We start from the raw sequence: 13,045 nt of genomic DNA on the forward strand, positions 1-13,045 counted from the left end.
AGTCTTGAAGTGGAAACCTACTCCTCAAAATCCAGCAATCCGCTCCTCTGATCAAAGTTTCTAAGAAACTGGACCAGTGTGAGAAGCATATTTATTTGTCATCCACATTTTCAATAACAGTGCTCAACTAGCTCTCCCATGTTAAAAGTTTTAGCATGACTTTGCAGACAAAATGAGCAAGGCACTGAAACAGTTGCTCAAAGTCACAACCTCTGCATCAGACATCAACTATTTCCTGCATTTCAAATCAGGACATACATTTGGAATACACCACTGAGGATGGAACAGTAAGCACAGTGGCACTGGCATCACAGTTTACCATGCTGTCAGGGAATAACATCAATTTTCATGAGACTATTGCGACATCCTTCCTTAATGCCCCCTTAATGGCACCAATCTTTTCAAGCTAAAGGTCAGAGAGAAACTACAGCAGGGTACAAAGGATGACAAGGCTCTAACAGCTGTGGGCATCCACTTTGAGATGCCACAATGAACCTTCATCAGAATACAGGAGAGTCTTAGTTAAATGTGGTTCAAGTAAAGACAAAAACAGCAGAGGAATCAGATAAAGAACCAATGTAGTCATTGGCCTGTCCAGAATTTCCATAGGGAGAATAACACCATGTGGGTCACTGTTCATCATCCTGTGGACTACTGCATCATACAATCCCTGAGATTTTCCTGAACGTCCTGCTCTGGAAGTAGTCAGGAGTCACCTGTCCTTCCACCTTTCTGTGTGAATTACCATTGTGTAGGGCAAATGGATATAGACCATCATATCTTGAGGTTATAAAATTCTTATTCACAACTCTCCTCAGCCTTATTCCCACACCTTGTACATTTTTATTGTATTTATGTGTTACCGGGGTAAGCCTACAGGACACATATCCCTTTTTAGGGATGACTTGGGAGCACAGTAGGAAATGTAAACTGAAGGAATCAAACCCAAGGCTACAGGAAGTAGCTATTTAACAGCTCCTAACCTTAATCCTCTCCATTAGGTGCCAGACAAAATCCAACATCCCACCCAGCCAAAGGAGCGTAGCAAGAAGAAAGTTCATTAAACCGGTCATCCGAGAGATCCCACTAAACCAGAGACAGTCTGAATAGTAGTCAGTGTTCTTTCTGGTAGCAAGAAAGACAAAGAACCTCAAACCAATCCTAAATCAGAAATAAAAGTTCTGGATGTTCTTTGTGTAAACAGTTCTTCCATGCTTGTCAAGAGAAGACTGTCTGCTCTTTAGACACACAGGATGCTTACTTGGACATAAAGGTTATAAAAACTGAAAGGAGAAAAGTTTTTTTACACATCTGAATCAAAGCCAGTCATTCCAATTTCATACTCTACTATTTGGTTTCACAGGGATAAAAAAAAAACTCAGTTTTTTTTAACCAAATGTATGGCTGTTGACACAGTAGACCAGAGTCTGCAAGATGCAATGGTCTTCTCTTACCTTGGATGACTGGATCCTAACAGTGTTGACACAGTCTAGTTACAAGACAGGAGTGTCTCCTATATCTGTTCCAATCATTAGGAAATCATAAACAGTGGAAAGTCATAGACTGAGCCATCACAGATCCTAAACTTTGTGAATTTTTGTCTGTATATTGTCATGCAAGGTCAGCTTACCTCTGGAGTTGATTTCCCCTATCCAATGAGTTGTTTCACAACTTCTGCATCAAGCATCTGACCGCCAATGCCTCAAGACCCAAGATCTTATGGCAGCCACAATATTTTTAATATCCCATGCCAGATATCAGATGCAAATTCTGCAGTGAACCTTTAGAACCCAAATAGTGCCAAACATCATATCCCTTTTCAAAGTATACAAGATGAGCACAAGTTTTCTTGCATATCACAAGACCTTTCTGAGTCACAGAACAACCCTTACTGCCTAAATTTCCATTGTGCACTCTAGGCAGTGCCACATGCAATGCTGTACTCTGTGAGAAGGGCCTACAGAAATGATGCGCGCGTGTGTGTGTGTGTGTGTGTGTGTGTGTGTGTGTGTGTGTGTGTGTGTGCGTGTGTGTGTGTATATATGTGTGTGCGTGTATATGTGTATGTGCATGTGTATATGTGTGCGTGCGTGTGTGTGTTCCTCTTGTGTGGTAGGTGCTCTGCTGAGTAGCTTCAGCTGCACAGTGGAGCAATTCTAGTCAGAAGGTATTCCTGGGTAATGAGAGGTTGCTCTTTAGGGAATCTAAAAGAATATGAAATGGTACATAGTTCTGCAATGCAAATCATCTCACTTGTGCACAGTGATCAGTGCAGTGCAGTATAGACACTGAATATCAGCCACGGTATTGGCTTGTGAGCTGCATCAGTATACGAAGTACTGGATATGACAAGGGCTGTACTGTAATGTGAAATAAACACAATTGAGTCTGTCTGTAATTCCAGTAACTGCTGGCATGAAAGCATGACAGTGGTCCTCTGATGAAGACCAGCTTGCCTAGCTACTATACTCATTTTGCCTGTATATTGATTTATCTTAGACACTACCCTGTCTGTCATTTTCCTTTATTTTCTAAGAGTTTCTATATTGTATTCCATGCAGATTGGAGTCCCAGATTTGTTTCAGTACCTACCATCCCTGCTCTAGTTCTGTTCCATTTGCTACATATTGATTCCTTTAATTGTTCAGTTATGTTGCCTGCAGGGGCGGCTCGTGGCATCGGACTGCAGCCCCCTCAACTAAAAAGAAGAATAAAATATAAAAAAAAAAAAAAAATACCTTTTTTATGTGTAGCAGTTGGTTTTTTTTTTGTTTAATGCAAAATTCCGAGTCCGCGACTCGGAAGTACGTGCATGCGCACTTTAACAGCCTCGGGCTGCGCCGGTTTTAAACAGATTTTTTTTTTGTTTTGATTGCAGCCCGGTGGAGTAATGAAGGCATCATTGTGATGCCCAGAAGTCTATGTGGTTCCAAACCGCATAGACTTGGAAGGGGCTCGGACTGCGACGTCCGCAGGCACGTCATGACGTGCTTGCTGGGCTAAATGCTGCTGTTTGGTTGTCGCTCTCTTCCCGGGCTTTATGTGCTGGGAAAAGAGTGAGAATCAATCAGTCAGTTGTGAGCTTGACTTGTGCATTGATTCGTGACCAATTTTATTAATAATTTAATTTCTTTGGCATTGGTCGGATTTTAATTTTTTTTATTTGGGTGGATTTTGTCAGCTGTGCTGGAGTGTGCAGCCTGTGCTAGCCTGAAGGAAGAACAGAAGAAGAAAGAAGAAGAAAGAAAAGAAGTTAGAAGAAGAACAGAGTGAAGGTAATGCAGAATTAAAGTAAGTATTGTAGCTCATGATTCACTTTTCCTGCAGCAATTGTACATTTTTGATAATATTTTTGGGTGATTATAATTAATATTGTATTAATTTGTCCCTAATTCGGAATCCCATGTATGGTGAGCAGTAATACAATAAAAGGCTAAACATAAGTCATAGGGCTACATACAACAGTTGCCTGTCAAGAGAGGGATTTGTTTAAACTTACTTTCTGACAATTAACAATTTAACTGTAATGTCTAATGATAGAATAGCATTTTTTTAAGTTTATAAGATGGCTATTTGAAATTTTTCCTTACTTTTGGGACTGTAATACCCTGTTAGTGGCTTTGTCCAGGTTTTTTGTGCGAAGGTTGACAGCTATGGCAAGAACTGAATTCGCTAAATATGTTTGAGGGCTGTATTCCCTCATTACTGGGTTTGTCCAGGTGTTTTGTGCTAAGAGGTTGACAGCTATGGTGAGAACTGAATTCATTAAATGATAGCCATTTAAGTTTCAGTCTTCCTCTCTTTCACAAAGCAGCTGATTTGGCTTAGTGGTATGTTGCTCTTGACTGTTTTGCACAGGGAGGGACCTTGGCAGTAAAATGTACGGTGGTAACACAGCATTTTTCTTTCACAAAGCAGGTGATTTGGCATAGTGGTATGTTGTTCTGACTCTTTTGCACAGGGACTTTGGCAGTAAAATGTATGATGGTAACACAGCATTTTATTCTAGCAGCTTTCCAAGATTATACAAGCAAGGATGACTTGAAAAAGCTCAGAATTGTCTGAGTGAAAGTGCTTGTGTTATTCTGGTTTGTGGACTGTTCCAATAAAAGACGTTATTTCAGACATATTTTGCTGCCTTTCTGCTGCTTTTCTACTTCCTTGGTTGTGGATTTTGGTTATTATACAAGCAATGTTTAATGTGTCCCTGGTTTTTGCCCTTTTGACCCACCCCAATAAATTTGGCTTTTTCCAGACTTCTTGTGCTGCGAAGTTGAGATGCAGTTGAGTATTGAGTAGATTTTACAAGGAGCTGAGAGCTGCAGGGGAAGAGAAGTTTAGTGCTGTTTATGCTAAGTCAGCTCACATTGCTAGTAGCACAACAGGTTGTGTACTTGCTTTTGATGCAGAAGGTTGTTGGTTCTATTCCCATAATGGGTGAATGCTGCTGCACTGAAAGTTAAGATACTAACTATGAGCCTGTTATCAGTTTGCCATCCATTTCCTATTGCAATATTACTAGCTTATTTTTAATGTAATTTAGGCAATTTATTCCTCAGGGGCATCAGACACTATTTTTCGATGAAACCATGAAATATAAAGGTGATTGCTAGCAGCAACCTCTTCATTACAGATTTATTTAACGTGGAATTATTTAGATGACTTTTTTACTACTTCAGAGATTGTGCATATTTACTGATAATGGTGGACTGTAGAATTGTGTATATTTACGGATAATAGTGGACTGTAGAAGTTTGAGTAGACTTTTATGATGGAAATGTTCTGAATTGGGCAGTTTTGTTTCATTGTTTACTGGAAAAATGTTCAAAGCAATAGGAAGGTGTATCAAAGAGCACATGTATGTTTCATATGCAAGGGGCCTATGATTTGAAAACAGCCCAAAATTAATCTTAATCTGCCACTGGCAAAATGTATTTTCTTTGAATGTGGGTTTCAATGCTGTTTCAATGAATGTGAGTTTCAAGGGCAGAGAAGTTTTAATGCTAAGTTTTCATTGTGAGACTGCATTGCTTTGTTTAGTAGATGACTTAGTGTTTGTGCTGTAAAATACAAAATAAAACTTTCAAATGAAGTCCAATTCATCATAGAAGTAAAACAGTATGCACATTAGTGTTTATGGTAAATGGAGTGAAATAGCCGAGTAATGGTTCATTGGAATGGCTGCAGAGACTCCATTCAACCATGATTTTGTCAGGGGGGAAGGGCAGCAAACTCAGACAGGCCCAGCTGAACTATACCTCCCAACTGTCCAGATTTTCAAAGAATGAATATATTTTTGCTTCTTATTTTTGGTTTGTTCTTCATAAAATTTGTAGTTTTCTGGCAAATCATTTAGAAATTAAGTCACTAAATAATGATACACTGAGTTTCAGACTTCATAACCTTCAGAAAAATGCATGCTAAAGTAAGAACTGTTATTCTATCAACTGTCTCAATTTATACAAGAGCAATGTTTAGTACTGTTTATATGTTCCCCCAATATATTTGGCCTTGTTCAGATTTACTGCATTAACAGGTTGAGAGGTACATGCAAATAAATTGCTTTATAGAATTAGGCATAGCCAATCTCTCAACTGTCCCCAATTTTGGCTCAAAATGTTGCTCTTCCCCCTAATAATCCCTCCGCAAAATAGCAATTTTGGAAGAAAACGTGGAGGGTTTACAATTAAGAAATAACTGTAATAATCAAAGTTATAGATTACTTGAAATGCATGTAGATTATTTTATTTTGTCAGCTGCTCAAGTTAGCAGTACTAATATTAAAGTGTCCCTTCTTTGATAGGTTCCCAGCTGTATTGTGTGGCTATTTTATATTTTTGCATCACATTTGGTCCATTTTTCATAAAATTGTGTTTTTGGCAAATTAGTGACAAATCACTAAAGACTGAAGTTAGAAAATAATGACAGACGTTTGAGTTTCAGATTTTATACCCTTCAGAAAAGTCATACTAATGCAAGACCTATTCTATTATCTTTCTAAGTTTATTAGAGCAATATTTAAAAATTGTCCTTATTTTTGGGCCTTTGTCCCACTTCTGTGTATGGCTTTGTCCAGATTTCTTGCTCTGAGGTTGAGAGGTATGACAAATGTGTCAGGGCCATCACAGTCAGCCAGAGACATTTCAAATTGTGACATACTTGTTGCACCCCACTCCACCATGTAGTGACTCTGGATGTGTCCAAGCAAGGCAAGGAGTAATTATACAGTGTAAATGTGCAGTGTGTCCCCCCCATCCAAGGTAGACACATGTATTACAGTGGCTTTTCAACTGTCCTTGATTTTGCAGAACGGTCTGGTTTCTGTCATATTTTTGTTCTCTTGATTTATGCTTATTACTCAAAGTGCCTGTTGCTCTGTGTTTAAGTAGCAATGCTTTAATGACCATAAGGTAAGCTTGTCTGAGATCATAAGATGCAAGTAAGCTTTAATAAGCATACTGTTAAAGAATTGTCAACATTGAAAGCCTTTCTGTTGTTGCCATGCAGAGAATACTTGACTAGATAATGTATAAGCCTTAGGTATTAAAGGACAGGATTCCATTATTTTAAAAAGCTCATTACACTTGTTGGAGACTTCCAGTCATCTCTACAGACTTTACCCGTAAACTAAACAGAATGCCAATCATGTGTGGTCCATAACCTGAACAGTAATCCTTTAAGCAATGTATCTTGAGCTTGTTTCTTGTTTGCTTTTCATTTTTTACTTTCATGTTTTCCCCATGAAACAAGTAGATAGTTGTCAGGCAGCAGGTCTTTTTTGGATAAGAAACATTTTTACAAGTGGAGGCATCACAGAGATTTCTACTTTCAGCATGTTACTTGGTACTTTAATAAAGCTGAATATAAATTATAATTAGAACTGCAGTGCAAGGAGAAGTGGTTTGAGTTGAGTGCTTCTGGTTTTTCTTATACTTGATTTTGACTGGCATTCCAGTAATGTATTTAAAAAGTAATTTATTTTTTCATGCCTCACAACCTTTTGTTTCCATCTAGATATTAAGTAAGCTGTCATGCAGCCAATGCATTGAAATATTTTTATTCTTTGACACTTATTTTTGTCTTGATTGGACTCTAATAATGATGCTTTGCCACCCAGGGCAGCGTATTTAATTAAAGTTAGTTTCTGTGGTTTTGAGCATAGCTCCTCCCCTTTCTAGTTGACCACACCCTGTCCCCTTGACCCCACCCATTCAACTGTCTCCTGCAGCCCCCCTTTGATTTGAAGTCACCAGCTGCCACTGGTTGCCTGAGACTTCTTTCCAGGTTTGCAGTATAAACGTTTTAATTTTTTTTCCTGTATAGTGAGAATGTTGTCTTCCTGCACCTCAGTAATTCTGAAGTATTTGTATAGGCCTGTTATATTCCCACCATCACCTTGTGCTTTTGCTAGTGAATGCTGGACAATGCTAAATTCTTTCAATCATTTTTACAACTTTCTTGCCTACTCACAACCTCCTTCAATGCCATATCAGCCCATTTCCTGCCCCTCACTTACTAGGGGCCCCACCTCACTTCAATTCATTGGGGGCTCCCACTATCCACTGACAATACACCTCCACAGAACCCCCTAGTCTATTCATTCCAGGTGATGAAAGGCAAGAGTCAGCAAGTGTAAAACTATCATCAAAGGAAGTTTTGACATTTTTGCCTGCCCTACCTTTAGAGTACCAGGCTTAAGATCACTTCACTCGTGACTGACACTTTAAATACTAATCACTAATAGTCAATTCTGGCGTTTGTGCTAGGAAATTCATTATTGCACTATCTTGGAGATTTATCTTTTCTCCCTGATAGCATAGTATGTATATATATATATATATATATATATATATATATATATATATATATATATATATATATATATATATATATATATATATATATTTATTTATTTATAAAAGGGAGTAGGATGGAGCTTGCCCTCCCTGCAAAAACAAAAGATGTTCCTGTTCATTTCTTAATCTGAAATGGAGATTGCTGCTGAGTGATGGTAATGGTCTGATGTTTTGTGAATTGACAACAGTATGTTGGGCTTTCATTAGAAAGCCCTCTCTTTATTACTGATCACAAGGGTGGTGAGAGATACTCTATCCAATGTGGGCCTGTAATTCTGGATCCTGTCATGTGCATGCGCTTCTACATAAAAACCAAATCACCACCATATGACAGCCGTACAATAAGACAAAATGCCTTCATTTTCTGTGGTAGATAATCCAGTATAAGCCACTCATTACAATACCCAGATGGCTTTATTAGTCATGACTATAGATCAGTTAACATAGTTTTGATTAACTGTACAGATGAGTCTACTTTAAATTACTGACTGACCACATTAGTGATTCTGGAAATATTGAACTTGAAAGGCAAACGTGCAAGATCATGGCACAGAGGGGGTGTGCTGGCCCTTTCCCAGCTGTGGTGCAATCTCAGAGTTGGTATAAATTAGCACTTGGGGGGCAGGACATTTTACAACAAGTCAAATGCAAACTTCTGTAAGCACAGTGGTGCTTGTCATGGTGCTGTCTCCCACAGTTTAGATGTTGCCATTCTGGTCATCTGGTGATTATCTTCCTGGAAGACTTAACCACCCTGGTGTGTGTATCCTAGGAGATAGAGGGAAAGTCAGGAGCCTCATTGCAAGAGCAGATTATCCACCATTCAGCCATCATCCAAGATCATTATAATACCCCAGCCAGCTCATTTGGTACCCATACCTATTAACCATTCCTTGGTTAGTATGACCTCGGTCAGATCCACAGATCTGACCGCGCGTGGATTTTTTCAAAAAGAAAAACTTCCAGAAGTGAAAGGTGGATATAGTACTTGAGATGTCCTCTCACTAGTAATCTGTGAAGAAGCAACATTGTTTCTCTTGTGTTTTCCTTAACTGCTAATAGTGACTGATTAAAGTCAAAAGACTTTCATTTGTGAGGCTGTCAGTTCCATTCACAAATGATATCCATCCTCAGTATTACTGTTCCCTAGGTGCTTGACTATACTTTTTATTTTTTGTATTGTATGCCTGCTCCCATATCTGTGAAAATTTTTATTTTTTCATATCAGCCCTCATGTTTTTTTCAGTCACCTTTTCCATCCTTGCACAGTTTGCAACTTTTGTCTCTTTGCAAAACAGTTCAGTTTCTTTCACTAACCTACATTAAACACTGTCCAGTATTTTATCATAATCAGCACTGAAAGCCAAAAAACATCTGGTGGTCCTCAAGTCTCTCAACAACAGGTACTGTTAATGACTTTGTCATAGACCATGTTGGGGTGAACGACTTGAGACAAACCTCCCTGGACTATATGAAGAGAGACATGATTGTGCTCGCTGAATATGTGTCCCAGGCGGGTATGTCCCTAGCCTTAAGAAGCAGTCTACCATCACCCAGAATGATGCCTCAATACAAACAGAAAATGATTGACTTTAATGACTAGCTTAATTTCTGGTGTCATTCCAGGAGGATCCAGTGCCTAACAGCCTGGGAAGGTATGATTAATAGACCACAAGTTTCTGGTGTAATTTCAGTGGGATCCAGTACCTGACAGCCTGGGAAGATATGATTGACAGACTACGATGCTTTGCTAGAGATGTCCTGATCTGTATCACTTAGGCTTCAGGCTTCTGGCAAAGGCCCTTGCCTTCCCCATAGTGCCTTTTTTATGAAAAGTCCTGAGGTTGATAAAACCAACATAAACATTTTAACAAAACACAAATTAAAGGTCATGCTGCTAAACGCTAGGAGTCTAGACATGGAATTGCACTCATTGCAAGCATTCTTAACCCTGGAAGATGCTGACATCTGTGCAGTCACAGAAACCTGGTTCAAAGCTGCGGAGAGCACCCCAGCCTTACCTTGTTACTCATCCTATCATACATTCAGACCCCCAAACTGTGGCAGCAAAGCCAAAGGAGGTGGAGTTTCAGTATGCATTAAAGACACACACGCCTTCAGGCTTGTCAAACAGTATGATGCACAGGAGACACTCCAGGTGCAGTTAATTGTTGACAAGACTCCTATTCAAATCATAGCTACCTACAGGCCCCCAAATTTGACTCAATATGCCCACTCCACCTATCTGGGCCCCTTCAAATCTATCAACATTCAACCCTTTACCCTGATCCTGGGAGACTTTTAACTACCCAACCATAGAGTGGAAATACTACTCATCCAAGAATGCAAATGCCCATAGATTCTGTGACTTTATCAATGCATATGCCTTGGAGCAGTGAGTCGATACCCCCACAAGAGGTGATAATATCTTGGACTTGATATTAACCAACATGAGTAACCACTGCAGCACCCCTACAGTTTCATCCTCCCTGGTAAGATCCGACCATAAAGTGGTCACTTTTGAAGTCAGCCTCTCCCCTGACCACCCTGTAGCCAGGGTCAAACAAAAAAACTTCTCCAAAGCTGATTATACCCTCCTGAAGGATGGTATAAACTGCATCACAGTCCCTCCCTCTCTGCTGGAACTGGCACCAATGTCCAAATCTACACCAAAGTACTAGATGAGCACTTATATAGATGCATGGAATCAGGAATACCTGACAGGACAAAATCATCCTCCGCAAGGAAGAGTAAACTTGTCTGGCAGACATATCTGCAATAAATAAACTATATAACAAAAGGAAAACATTGCTGTACTGGACCAAGAAGGAGCAGGTGCCCAATTGGAAGCAATCTCTCCTTAGCTTGAACAAGCAAATAAGAGCACTAGTGAAATCCTTTAAAGCCAACTTTAAGTCCAAATTGGCAACATCTGCTAGAGACAATCTTAAGGCCTTCTTCACATATGTCCACAGTCTCAAAAGAGACACCCAGATCTATTCAAAACTGGTAGTGAAGAACACCACATACACAAATGCTGTAGATATAGCCAACCTACTGGCTGACAGATTCAGTGAAAACTTCACCCCTCTGCTTCCCTGTCAGTAAATCTGGACATCACCAGTACCTGCCCCCCTCCACTTATCTCTAGGGAACAGGTCATCACTGCACTCTTGAAGGCAAAAAATACAGCCTCCATGGGACCCAATAACATCCCAGGGTGCATCCTACATGAACTCAAGCATGAACTTGCAGCACCATTAGGCACCCTATTCCACCAAAGTCTGAGTACCGACTTTGTCCCAGCCAACTAGAGGACAGCCACTGTCATCCCTTTATACAAAGATGGAGCATCCACCAATCCAAGAGATTATAGACCCATCAGCCTAACTAGCCTGATTTGCAAGGCCATGTAATGGATTATCATGGACCTCATTAACAATGGCATTGGCAACCTCCAAAAACTCAACCCCACACAGTTTGGCTTTGTCAAGGGGAGGTCATCTCTGTTAAATCTGGTCAAATTCTTTCAGACAGTCACCAAAGCCATGGACAAGGGGAAGACAGTGCACACTGCCTACCTTGACCTGGCCAAAGCCTTTGACACTATTCCCCACTCAGGCATGATAGATAAACTCTCTCAACTATGCATCAATCCATATGTTTCAGATGGGTAGCAAACTGGCTCATTGATAGAACCCACCTAATCAAAATAGGGGAAACCACCTCAAACAGTAGACTCGTAACAAGCAGTGTACTCCACAGATTGGTCTTGGGGCCCCAAAAGCAGTGTACCCCACGGATTGGTCTTGGAGCCTCTGTTATTCGGAATATACTTCTCTGAAGTGCAAGCCAAAACCAGTGGCCTATGGTTGGCCAAGTCTGCAGATGACTGTGTTAGGTATGGTCATCAGTTCCCCTAGTGATGTGGACATCTTCCAAGAGGGTCTCACCCAAACAAATGACTGGTGCCAGAAACGTGGCCTCAAAGTGAATACCAAAAATACATTATCATCCCCTTTGGGGAGAGCGACATCCCCACATATTATCACATTAAAAACAATGTCCTAAGCACACAATCAGTTGTGAGGGATTTGGGCACCCAGGTTGATAACCTGATTTTGACCACCATGTTGCTTCCATTGTACAGAAAGCTTTCTACATGGCTGACCTCATAAGTAAGGGTATCTTATCCAGGGACAAGGAGTCATAATATCTCTGTATTCTTCCCTTATAAGGCCAATTATTGAGTACAATGCTCTGATTGGCATGTACCTCACAAAGCACATGCAGCAGCTGGAGAGACCACAGAGGTTCCTCACCAAGAATCCAGGGCCTCAAATATCTGCCCTACACATATAGACTAAAAGCCCTATCCCTCTACTCAGTTTCATACAGACTACTCAGTGGTGACCTCTGTCTGGCATACAAAGCAATCTCAGACCCTGCCTTGATGGGACTGCTGCATATCGGCAAGTCAAGCTTCACTGAATTAACCTGCATGCACAACCTCAACCTGGACTGTCACATCAAAAGCACTTGTTGGTGGGACAGATTTGTGTCCCAGAGACTCCCCCACCAGTGGAATAGACTCCCTCTCCACATCAAGCAGAGTACCCCATTTTCCCTTTTCAAGGGCAACCTGGATAACTGGAAGGGAAACAGAAAATACACCCCTGGGATTCCACCTGTGTCCCAGCTGGACAGGGGCTTTGGGTGCTGACTTGTCTAAACATGAGCTAAACTCTTAGCTAGGCTTATAAGGGCCTCAGGGCCAATAACCTAGTAACTTCCTATGATCCTAAGTGGTAAGATTTCAAGACTTTGGCTTAAATATTGTGGTCAGTTTCTGTCTCTTGATATCTCTTCCTTAATGGTTGTGCAGAAACTAGTAGCTCTTGAAAAAAAAGAAAATGGTTTTAATTACCATAATATAAAAGGAGCAACCATACAGCCATGTGTTTGGGGTGTTGAAGTTATTCCTGTGAGAGAAAGTTAATTGCTGCCATTTTCCAAGTGTCTGAGCATCATTGGCTCTCCCAGAGTTGCTTTCTGATTGGTTCTTTTATTTTGCTTTATTGCTGTCCTTTTGGCTGTACTGCGCTAAATTGCACCTCAGTGCACTGGTTTGACATTTTCAACCTGATTTGATCATTTTTAGAGTCCCTTCTACACCAAGGAAGCAAAAC

Source organism: Protopterus annectens, chromosome 7.part0, assembly GCF_019279795.1.
Source record: "Protopterus annectens isolate FY-2018-M chromosome 7.part0, PAN1.0, whole genome shotgun sequence".
Classification (NCBI taxonomy): domain Eukaryota; kingdom Metazoa; phylum Chordata; order Ceratodontiformes; family Protopteridae; genus Protopterus; species Protopterus annectens.